Genomic DNA, 13,011 nt, shown 5'->3' with positions numbered 1-13,011 from the left:
AGATACGTCACTTTTACTCTCATTGAATTAATATAGCCACTATAATGATTATGGGTTCAGAAGGCAACTTTATTGCTTGATCAAGTTTTGGTGTTAATTTTTAGCCGATGGCTATTCAATTCTATTTTTTGTTATTCGTTAATTCTTATATTATTTACACCTGTTATTAGGTATTTCTCCTTTGGATGTAATATATTGAAATAAATGATGAATGAATGTTAAACTTCAATTTTCAACCGTCAACAATTTGGGATATCATGACCGAATTGAAATTCAACATATTCATCCAGTGAAAAGCGCACAATGCCCCGGGTTGGTAATCCCTTGTTTTTCCCACCCGGAAATTCAATTTTCAGCGAAGACGTACTCTTTTGTTCCCGATCTAATTCCAATTTTCGCTGGAAAACAAATTATTTCCCATTCAATTAAGTCCCCCTCATCCCCCCTCTCGTTCCCTGCCCCTGGCCGTCGGAGACTCAACGATCAAAGAGTATCGAGTTTAATTTATTCAAGTCGGGGAAAAAGGGAAAACTGAAATCATTCGAAAGCAATATTCAAATGAACGCGCGGGAGGGAAAACAGCGAGGCTCTCCCTACCTTTTTCATCAAAAGGATATTTATACCCCCGGAAAGTTCCCGTGTTCTCCAGAAGAAAGTGCCTCTCCTACCGGGAATACCTTACTTGAAAGTTGGGCCGGTCTCAGGACATATCTTTAAATTAAATTTTAATATCTATTGCTGTTTTCTCCGATCCCCCCGGTATAGAACTAAAAGTGCGCCGCTTTGTTTTGGGATTATTGTAGGGACTTTGGGTGGATTGTTCCCGGAATGAACGGGATGAAAATTTACTTCAAGAAAAATTAACTGCAGTCTTGTAGGCTTCTGAAAGATACAGGGTGTTTCGCAGCGATAGTCTATTAGACGTTCATGGGAAACTAATAATAATTTTGTGCTGAAAATGTGCACTTTGGGGTTTGAGACAATGATCTTTCTCCCTAAAATATTTTCAAAACTCTACAACTTCCGGTTACAGATTACTATTAGGTGTACAACTTTGCTTCAGCCGTTTTGTAATAGATGGCTGTAGCGGTAAGTGGTAGTCGAAAAAAAAGATCGTAGATGTTATACAATAAGCTTAAGTATTTGTGAAGATTATGTTGTCGAAATATTAGTCGATTTGTGTCTGCATCATAAAGTTATTCTCGATCTACATGTTAGCTCACGATCCAAATTCTCGTCATTTGCGAAAGGTTTTAATTCTCTACTTCAATATGAAAAAATCTGCGACTGAGCCTCAACGAATGCTCTCAAATACTTATGGTGAGGCCGCTATTAGTGAGAACGTACCGAGAGTGGTTTCAACGCTTCAAGAAAGGTAAATTTGACGTCGAACACAAGCATGGCGGTGGAAGAGAGGAGGTTTTCAAAGATAAAGAATTGGTGGCATTACTTTATCAAGACTCGTGTCAAACGCAACAAGAATTGGCAGGCATGACTCAGAAACAAGGAAAATGGGTGCCGTACGAGTTGAAGCCGAGAAATGTTGAACGGCGTTTGTTTGCTTGTGAACAGACTGGAGACGAAAACTGGGTTTATAACGATACTGCCAAACCCAGGAAATCATGTGGATATCCCGGCCATGCTTCCACGTCGACGGACAAACCGAATATTCACGGTTCCAAGGTCATGCTCAGTTTTTGGTGGGACCAGCTCGGCGTAATGTATTATGCGTTATTGAAACTGACTGACTGACTGAGAATGATTGACCCCATGTTGAGAAAATGGTGAAGACATACTTGGAAATGTAGAAAAAAAAGTCCTACCCCACTAGCCGTATTCTTCAGACGTTGCTCTTCAGACTATCACTTGTTTCAATCAATGACACACGGCCTGGCTGACCAGCACTTCCGGTCTCATGGAGAAGTGAGAAATTGGATCGATTCGTGGATCACTTCAAAAGATGACAGTTTTTTTCAACGCGGGATTCGCACGCTGCCCCAAAGATGGGAGAAAGTAGTGGCCAGCAATGGACAATACTTTGAATCATAAATGTATGTATATTATATTACATTGAAGCCTGGAATTTCGTAAAAAAAAAGGAAGTGAAGTTGTACTACACTGAAAGAAGTGTTTATTTGATATTATCGAAAATGCATTATAGTTAATAAATCATTTATTGGATATATGGACAAACAAATATAAGTTTCATGGAAATAAATAATTTATTTGAAATCTCACCAATAACCCATTCATTATTACACTTCATTTTTTACTCATAACTTATATTAATTATGCTGAAGAAATATACATTTGAAGGAAATAAATATAGTTGAGGTTAATATATCATTGAGTAATAATTAATAAACCTTATTCATACGTAATTCAATTCAGTAATGGTTAACGTATTTCTTAGATAATTATTTTGGTTGTTTCTATTATCCGATTGTTAGGGTCTTAAAAGAACTGTTTGCCAAATTAGGTAATTTTTCATAGCTCATATTGAGGGTATCCGGGTTTGAACCCAAGTCATCTTGATCGCATCCATCCCCTCTAACCACTGTTCTGCCAACATCACTAATAACAAAGCAGGTACAAACGATCTAAACCCAAAATTCAGTACAGATGTGCTAAGCGGCGTTCAATAAGCTCTTAGTAACACAGATTTTATGTTTAAAAAGGAAAGTCGAATCAAAGGAAAAGTTCTAGGACTAATCCTTCAAGGAGATGCGCTTCTCTTTGAGGGATGTGTCCTTTAACTTTTCCACAGATTGAATCGCTAGAATTATGTTAGTTTGTTAATTATTAATAAATCCTATATTCTGAGTGAATAAATTATTGAATTCTTGTAAGAGTTTATTTATATATAGCAAATGTTCGTTAACTACCAGTTGAAAATTTGTTGATAATGAATTAATGTTATTTGTGGAGATAACGTAAGTTCAATTCTTCGAACTACTCACAAAAATAACTATTGCACCCCCTCACACCACATCAAAACCTCACTAACCCTAGTCGGGCCGTCAAACGGCCAGAGCATTCTTTTGATCTTCGCCGGTCGTGAATTTTCATCCTGAGAGGAATTATCTCCCCGTTTTTTTTTCTGGAGTATCGGGATTGCGAACGTTTCAGGCAAAAACACAGGGATGTTCGTTGGAGCAATAAATAATTGAGTTTTTGCTCTGAGTTTCCGCAGGAATAACTCCAAGTTATAATCTGGAATAACATCGTATTTCGCCGCTGTACTTTTCGAGGGTTTTCGCCAGGTTTTTCTGGTTCTCCTGTTTCGTTATTGGAAGGTGTGGGTCGTCGGCTTCGTTTACGGGTGGGGTTTCGGAATTTTCTGCCAAGTTGGTATGAGTTTTGGACTTTTCAACTACCACTTAATGCTTTTATCAACGAAAGCGATGAGAATTCAATGGACAAGTTTAGTGATGTTGATAATACTATATATTTGACACGATAGAATTAAAATATAGAGCAAAACTGATAAATCAGTGAAAACATTTTAAAAATCCATCTATAAATGACTGAGAAATAGATTATTTAAATTTATGTATTTTAGCGCGGAACGTCTTTGGTCTCCGACTCGTCTGTGACGTCACGCCACTTGCCTGTGATCGCTACACCATAAATTACGTTTAAATACTTAGCCGCGCCGAGGCTCTCGCGCCGTTTGTAGTTATTTTCACTCAATAACTTATTTCAAACCAACTTACACCTTAGATTTTGTTATCAGAAATAGACAGCTAGTACTGATAGATACTTACATCAAAATGATCTTCACACACATATGAAGTTGTTTTAGGTCCAATTAAGTCACGCCTCATTAATTTGCACCACTTCTTCCTTTGATTCATGTCATTTGGTACATGAAAAAACAATATATTGGGGTTTTTGATTGTCGTGCTTGCACACATAGGCACAATATTTGTAGGATTTTTTTTTATTTCAGCCATCGTGTAACGAACAAAACACGACACGAACGGCACAAGTGATTGTACACCAATGAATTCGTAAGCACTCTGCGAATACCAGTCGCCTCGTGTAAGTGGCGTGACGTCACACAGTAGAAATTATTCTTTCAAGCGCAACTTCAAAGCCCCATAACTTTTTCATTTCTAGAGATATTTCAATGATTCTTCCACATTTTTGTTTCGTTTTACTTGAATTTTTAGAATAAATCCTTAACAAAAAAATGAAAACTAGTCCATTGCGCATCATTGGACCATTTTCTGTTGCTACTAGTTGAATTGTAAATTCAATAATATAATTCGCAGAAGAACTTTAAGTTCTTGGTGCAATCAGAAAAAAAATAACAAACTATCCTGATTATGATGAAACGGTTTATTTTTGTGGATTGGCAACCAAAACAGAAATGAAAAATTTAACAAGGTGTAGACCCAATTTTCTATTATGCAGACGGTAAACACCAAAGAGGCGCAGTAGTAATAATGATAAAAAGTAACAAAATATCCATCGTTCGTTAACACTTGCAGCGCCACGGTGACGATATGATGTAATACTACAAGTGTAGGGTAGGATGTAATGTTGGTTGTCTCTCTCGTAATTTTTTTCGGATGAAGTAATATTCTAACAGTTTGCAACTGATCTTTATTATTATTTTTCATGTTATACCAGGTTACTTCTGCATACGGAATTCTTCGCATTACTCTTTTTATTTTCTTCAGCTTGTTTTTTAAGGAAAGATTGATTAGAGGATACATTCTCCCGTGCAATTGCCTTGCCTTTTTTCTGCTTTCTTCTATCTGTTTGTTAAAGTTCATTCTTTCATCTAGTGTTACTCCCAGATATTAATTCCATTTTCCATTCTATGCTCTGATTTTCTATTTTAACGTTTCCTGCTTTTTCTTTCTTTACTGTTGCTCCTCCGAAGTGGATTGCAACTGTTTTCGATGTATTCACTTTGAAGCTCCATTCCATCAGTTTATCTAGGTCTATCTGTTTCTGCCTAGTAACTGTTTTCCGCATTCTACTGTGATAGTAAAAAGCGGTGTCATCTTGCATCTATTCATTTTCGGTATGTCTGCCATGTATGAGTTGAACAGCAGCGGTCCTATCACCGATCCTTGGGGAACTCCGGCTTCAATTTCTCTGGTCGTCGACCTGGTACTATCGATGTTCCCTCTGAATTTTTATTTGCCAGGTACGATTGTATTAATCTCGTAAGTTTGGTTGGAATAAACTACCTTTCTATCGGTATCTTTTATATACAAACGAAATTAGAGAACATCAAAGAGGCGCCAAATGATCGAATGACTGTTTTGCCATAAAACGTTCTCAAACGTAAAACAAGGCGTTCTTGTACCAAATTTAAGTTCTCTTGTCGTATATCTGCCCGTGAACCGAGTCAAACGTGTATCACAAGAAACACGTAGAAACCTGCCGGGGTTGATTTATTCCCTTCCTCGGGGAAAACGGGCTTTCACTTTCCCTTCTTCCTTATTTCCAGTCATTTTTCACCAATAATCACACCGCCTGGAAAAGTCGGTCAAACGACGTCGATTTGAGGCTCGCTGAAAAGACCGAACGTTAGTTCGAATTACGTATGTTAGAATTCCTGCCCCCGGCTTCTAGATTAGGGGCGGTTTTTCGGTCTGGAAGAAAAATGTCGGTATTGCGAGTGTTCGGCCTTTTGTATACGACCGTGACATTAGTTATGTTACGAAAAATCTACCATTTCGTCCAGATGTCTGTAATTTACGAAATTCGTGGTCAAAATGTTATCAAGCTATGTTGAGTGAACGTTTCGTAGTTAAATTCAAGTCTACTTACATTCTGTAAATTTTCAAAGAATGTTTGTTCACACACATGTCATATTTGAAATACTCAATATACATGAAAGATTTTGGTAAATATTGTCAATGAACGTATTGTCAGATTGGAAAATCTGAAATTTAGGTGTCAATTGGCTATAAAGCCGCGGATGATTTTCTTAAATAACCAATCCAACTTGATGCAATATTTTAAGTTTCATAAGAACCGCAAAAAGTTCAACCAGAATATCGAAAAAAAATGAACTGACGTGAAGTCAAAGGCTTTCGAGCGCTCGTTTATTCATGCTCTGATGGCGCACACACCTTAAACCTATTTGTATATAGCTCTCTGGTCTCCAAGGACTTATTTGGTGTATGAATTAACGAGCACCGAAATATTCTGACTTCACGTCATTGCTTTTCTCTTTTTTCTTTGTATATTTCAGTTGAGAAAGCTAAGGATTAATTAGGACAAATGATATGAGAAATGTGAAAAAATAACACACTTTGTTGCCATTATAACCATTGCATAATTTCTATTGAAAAAACCATATACTTGAAGTTAAACTACCGGCGTGAAGTTGGCAGCCATCTTCCAGCAGCCAAATGAACGCAATCATGTGCACACATCGTCAAAAGTCTTGGCCCCCCCCATATCAACTCCCAATTCGTTGAATGTGACATGATAATTTATTGTGTGTGAAAATGTCGTCTTATTATTTATATGAAAACAATAAACTAGCACGGAATGTTTCTTGTTCGGGAAAATACAAGTATATTTGAATTTAATCAGTTTTCAGGGAATAACGGGAGTTGTAATATTGTGAAGATTGCGAGGAAAATTCCGGGACACATTCCACGGACTTCAATAAGGCGCATAGTGGCCCTTTTCCTGGAAACCGACAGCGTTGCCCGGAGACCAGTGCCTGGTCGACCCAGAGTTACGTCTGCAAGGAAAGACCATTATATAGAAAATTTTTCTGGGAAGAATCGAACGGTATCTGTAACAGCCCTTCGAAGTCATTTTTGAGGACCTATAGACTGGTAGTCTCAACCAGTACCATGAGGACACGGTTGCATTCCTAAAATTCAAGGTCAAAAAGACTTTTGAGAGTACTTCGGCTATCACCTGGACATAGAGCTACCCGTCGGCAATGGGCAGAACACCACCAAGACTGGCTTTTACCACAATGGCGCAACGTAATTGGACGAGTCACGATTCGGTACACAGAGTGATAGTCGACGAAAAAAGGTTTGGGAAAGTACAGGAAGACTAGAGCGATTCAACTTCAAGTTGTGCACTTTTAAAGTAGATCAACAAGGTGCTTGGGGGGTATATGTTCGGTCGCCAATGATTGGTACCATCTACGTAGAAAACATCATTGAACCAATCATTGTTCTTCTCAACAACGAATTTGGGGATAATTTCATTTATCAGGATGATAATGCACGAAGGGTTCAAAACATTCTCAAAGAGAACAATATCCAGAGGATGAACTGGCTAGCAAACACACCAAACATGAATCCAATTGAGTACGTATTGGATTACTTAGAGAGAGAGTAATATCCAATCGCCAAAACCCACTTTCAACTTTTCACGAATTGAATTTAGCCCTTCAGGAAGAATGGAACGATATGCCTGAAAATTTCATTGATGACTTGGTTCGTGGGATGCCTAGGCGTATCCGGCAGTTGATTAGAAGAAGAGGTGGTACTACGGACTATTGACTTTGGATTTAGTTGTGGAATAACTATAATTAATCAAAAGTAAATGATCGATAAATTCTGATTTTTTCTCATTTTTCCTATTTTGTCTGATCCTGCATAAAGTAGAGAGTCACAAACATAGTATATTATTCAACGAGCAGTAATATAGGTCATAAGTCACGCAGATGAAGTTAACAGCACGAACCGCAGGCGAGTGCTGTAATTCATCAAGTGAGATATGACCATTAGCGCAAGTTGAATACTATACTTCATCTACGACTATATCAATAAATACTAAGAAAAAAATACAGACTTAGAATATAGACAGAAGGAACGGGAAATAAACATATGTGCTCGATCCCGACTACAAGAGAGATGGATACTTAGTGTCACCAATGACAATCGAACTAGCTTCGGCTAGCTGGAATCCGTACAGACATAGAACTGTATTGAAATCCTTAATAGTTGCCTATAAAAATGCATTAAAATATACCAAAAACATTCCCTGTGAACGACGACTTAATGACCTTACTGCTACAAACTCCTTTAAAATTCTGTATGGTAACATTAGCTGTTTGTCTTTTGGAAATGTATACCCATATAATATTTCATTTTCACTATATGAATTAATCGTTTTCAGCAAAACATTCATAATAATTAGATTTCAACTTAATTTGAAAACGTCAAAATTATTAAAGTGACATTCTCTCGGACATTCCTCCCCTCAATAACAATAATGGAATGTTCCCTTTCGGCCAATCGAATAGAAGCAGAGAAGTATAGAAGCACAGATTCATATTTTCCGATTTATTATAGTGAGTTATTATAACTCACGATGTTTGTTATTAGATACTATTAATTGCTCAAAAGCAGTTGAATAATGAATATATAATTCAATAGGATTCTCTATCAAATATATTGCAGTTGTAATAAAGGGAAATATTTATCTCATTTCCAAAACATAGATTGTTTATTTCTTGAGAAACCAAGACTTTTGACGATGTGTGTTTTTCTGAGCTGTATCGTGAAGAATCTTTTACTGAACACCTACTTTTCACCAGCTTGACACAAACAGTGTAAATGTCCAATGTATTATATCGCAATAATCCATCTAGATAAAAGGTATGATCACTGAATACGTTTTTGTGCTTTATCAATAATTGGATATCGCCTTAATCAAACACCAAACCCCCAAACCTCAACCTCCCTCCCACACCCCCTGAAACACCGCCAAAAACCACGAGGCCCACCTCCAACTGGCACGATTCTCACGGAGCTCCCAGCATCCGGCCACGATCTCCCAAATCCGCGTAACTCTTTCCGGCTACGGTCCAGATCCAGCCGTCGCCGCCGCATCGTCCTCCACCCCCCTACTCACCCCACTGCCCCACCCCCAAATTATGGGGAATCGATGTTCTGCACTCCGGTAACACTTTATCTCTCCCAATAATAAGGGACGTCTGTAACATTATAGATTAGACGTTGCGAGAGCGCGCGCATGCTAAGCGCGCGGCACGTCGCGCCGTCCGGCCGCCGCTTTAGCGAGCGCACGGGCGAGTCGCGGCTCAGTCTTCCGGCGGGTTCCGTAGCGGGCGCAGGAGATGCAAGAGCGCCTCACGACCGGGTGTCCGTAGTTTTGTACGTCAATTTGCGCGGGTGTTTTCACGTTTTTGTTGACACGATGGGTAATTTTTAGAAGGTGGTTTGTTGGTGGGGTCCGTCCTTTAGGATGATGGGTGACGGTGATTCGGAGATTTGTGGTTGGATTCGTTTAAAGCGGTTTGGTTTGATGATGATGAAATCAATGATGTGGTTAGCGCTGAAGATAAGGTTTTTTTAGGATCGGCTGAAGATGGTGATGATTTATACAATCAAATTGTGATTTGGTGACATTGATCTCATTAATTCCTTTTTTTTTACATCAACTTGAAGTATCGTGAAATGCATTTTAAAATCTCATAAAATATTTGGAAGGGGATAATTTACAGGGTGATTCACCGGGATAGCCTATTAGATTCATCAAAACTCAAGATTGTCAAATTAGAACCTATATTTTTCATTATTTCAGTCGATTCTACGTACAAAAATAATGGGGGTTACTTAAGTAAACCCTATACCTAAAATGAATACTTCGAGAGTTATCGGGGAAGAACTTTAAATGAGGAAAAACCGCTATTTATAACTGTGTTAATAGCTGTCTGTTACTTCCGGAAAACACAGAAAGAAACTAAAATTCGAAGTTTGGATAACTGAATTTTAAATTTCATGAATTTTAATTAATTTTTCGTTGGGATTGTTGAGAAATCCATAAACCAATACAATTTTCAATTACGAATAATTCATTACAATTCTTGATATGTCAAATTAGGTTATGAAAACATCGAATTTTAGTTTCTTTCTGTGTTTTTCGGAAATCGCAGACTACTCCACACAGTTATAAATAGCTGTTTTTCCTCATTTAAAGTTCTTCCTCGATAACTCTTAAAATATTCATTTTAGGTATAGGGTTTGCTTAAGTAAGCCCCATTATTTTTGAACGTAGTATCGACTGAAATAAAAAAAATATAGGTCCTAATTTGAAAATCTTGAGTTTTGATGAATTTGAGTTGTCCAAGTTCATGATCCTCTTATAAACACCCTGTACATTTTTGGTCCAAGCCGAAAACAGTCTCATAACACTACGTATTTGCGAAATCTAAAAAAAAGAAAATTTTTTCGAATAAAGCTTTTTCTGCTGAAATATTCAAAAAATGTGAGTTCTCATCGCCACCTTTTTTTCATAAGAATCCCAATAACTCATGAACCGTTGAATTTTTACCCAAGGTATGGCATATATTGCCGAAATTGCCATCAAAAAAGCTATCTAATGATGCAATAATATACTGGGTGTGCCATTTGCAATAAGGAAGTAGTGGTCTGTTTCCGGTATAACCGTAAGTTGTAGAGATCTGAAAATATTTTAGGGAGAAAGATCATTGTCTCAAACCCCGATATGCAAATTTTCAGCTCAAAATTATGCTTAGTTTTTCTTAAACGTCTAATAGGCCATCCCGGTGAATCACCCTGTATTATACAACAATTAATGATAGCTAACAGTATAATAGAATCAGAGAAATAGAGCAGCAAAACATTTTCGCAAAATAAGTGCTTCTATTTATTTTCACCAAATCAATATGAATTTCCATCAAGTAAGAACTGAAAGCATTCAATAAGATTGCGTTGTAACGGAATCAAATAACAGTTATTCTATTTCTGCTTTTCGATTGTATAAACAAAAATTGTTTTCGCTACGCAGTAACAAATTATACATTTTGAATAACTGTTGTTCTAAATGTAAAATCTGAAGTAGCTACTGTGTAACGAAACAATTCATATATTTTTTTAGTTTGATTCAAAATACCATGTTGTTACTTTAGGAAGTGATAGTTTCAATGGAAATAAGAAGTTTTTCAAATATATTTTTTTATATCGCGCACTGGTTATAATATTATATACCTCAGCGATGTAATTAGTTTATTAGGTATAAAATGAACTTTTTTCTTCTTCTTATATCGAATCCTTTCGAAGATAATGCCTTTAAACCTATTTTTTTCATTTGATAAAAAAATTCTAAAGGAGTTTGAATTCTGAAGGATAATATTCTCGAAGTATTTTCAATATTTTTCATGTTTTTGTTGAGTTCCTCCAATGCCCCAGTGGCATAGTTTTCGGGGTTATCGTATCTTCAATCGCCCTTAACTTTCACCCCAATGGGGATAGCTGGTATAGCGGCTATTTAGAGTCATTTCCCAATTTTCTCACTTTTATTCACAAAAATGGTACCCTTCTTAGAATCTGCCAGAATGTACCGTTTTCCAGGAAAATGACTTCCGTGTTGTCGAGCTACCAGTAGTTTGAAAGGGAACATTTCATATGTTGCCAAAAAAGAGCTCGAAAAAAGGTGTTGATCAAAGTGAACAAAATGATGTCTCGATAATACTGAAATTGTTTTTCTCGAAAATAGTACATCCTAGCGACTTTCAAGAATAGTTTGAAGAGAAGTCGGGAAATCCAGGAAATAGCTCTTAATTCCTCCTAACATCATTAAATAGAGGTTGTGGCAAGTAAAGACACGATTCCCGAAAAACTACGCCACTGAGGTATTGTAAGAACTCAACAAAAACATGGAAAAAATTGGAAAAGCACGGAGTACAATATCCTCCAAAATTCGAAGACTTATTATTCCAACTCGTTCATTGAAAAAACTATAAGTTTAACAGGCTGTTTCTCCGAAATGATTCTATATAAAAAAAAATCACTTTGAAAAAATTCTTAACCAAAATTATCACTGCCTAAAGTTTTGATTTGGTCTTTTGAAATACATTGTATAAAGATCAATTATTTCGTGTCACATCAGTAGCTGCTTCAGATTTGACATTTTGAATAGAATCATCCAAAAAAATCAAGAATGTAGCGGAACAATTGTTTTTATATAATCGAAAAGGGAAATAGAATAATTATCATTTGATTTCAATCCAAATGAATTTCTATCAAGTAAGGACCGAATCGATCCAAAAGGTGTTTTTGTGTTGATAATATTTGTTAAAAATTACGCACTTTTCATTAGAAATGGATTTCGATGTTTCTCGTAGATATTGCTGCTGCATCCAGTCGAGAAATTTTTGTAAGGTCACAAGTATTTCCATTCATCTCAATATAATTTCGCACAAACATTAAACGTTTGAAAGTGATTTGAGTGAGTTCATTTTGTTCCCATGGTATTGCGGATTTTTAATTCCTGTGAGGGTATATTATGACACTGTGGGTGGTGTTGAAATTCAATGCTCATTCGACCTATTTTCCACACCATTCGACCTTCAGTAATCAACACCTGTTTTCCTTGAAGGGCGGAAAGTATTGAACATTGTAGGGATTCACAGCGTTGTTTTGCAGTGTTGACTATGTCACGGTCAGATATATTGTAGGAACTTTGAATATTTCATATGAGGGTTTGTAATTTCCACACTTATTGTGCTTTATTGCCTACTACTTTTAAAAATCGAGAGTAATAATCCTCTTATTGAAACATAGAAAATCCATTGCCCATTAACGAAAAATCATCATTAGAGATATTTGATGTTTTAGTGTTTTTTTCAACATTTCTGAACATCCTTCCTACATAGTATTAGACATCATTCTGAAGGGAAAAAAATAACGAATTCAACGAAGTAATAATATACATGGTGTTCCATTAAAAAAATATAAGTTTGTGTTGAATCTTCAAAACCATACTCCGAAAAAAAAAATCTGATTAGACCAACTTGAGTTTCATGAAAAAGAAGGACAGGAACGTGAAAACCGCAAGGCTCTATCTTAAATAACAAGCGAGAAACCTGGCTGTCTCACCCAAAATAGGATATTTTCTCTAATTGTCGAATTTATAATAAGCAGGATATTTATTATTTTCTGTATCTATCTGCTGAAATCCAAAGTTTGGCAACTATTGCTTTCTTAGTGTCATCGGTTGTTTCAAGTTGTTTGGCGAGCTTGA

At 36.6% G+C, this 13,011-nt stretch overlaps 1 protein-coding gene across 15 annotated transcripts in view; it reads left to right on the top strand.

The window, feature by feature from the left end:
* Positions 1-13,011, top strand: part of LOC123683961 (uncharacterized protein CG43867) — a 253,551-nt gene that overhangs the window by 173,540 nt on the left and 67,000 nt on the right. The window contains exon 1 of one of the 15 annotated variants that reach the window (XM_045622991.1): positions 9,026-9,166. The exons of the other annotated variants lie outside the window; for them this stretch is intronic. The gene's annotated coding sequence lies outside the window, so the exon portion shown is untranslated. Of the gene's footprint in view, positions 1-9,025; positions 9,167-13,011 lie in introns of those variants that run through there. 15 annotated transcript variants of the gene reach the window in all.

The sequence above is a fragment of the Harmonia axyridis genome, chromosome 7 (genome assembly GCF_914767665.1).
Source record: "Harmonia axyridis chromosome 7, icHarAxyr1.1, whole genome shotgun sequence".
Classification (NCBI taxonomy): Eukaryota; Metazoa; Arthropoda; class Insecta; order Coleoptera; family Coccinellidae; genus Harmonia; species Harmonia axyridis.
Note: the sequence above shows the minus strand (reverse complement) of the source record. Positions and strands in the feature narration are given on the sequence as shown.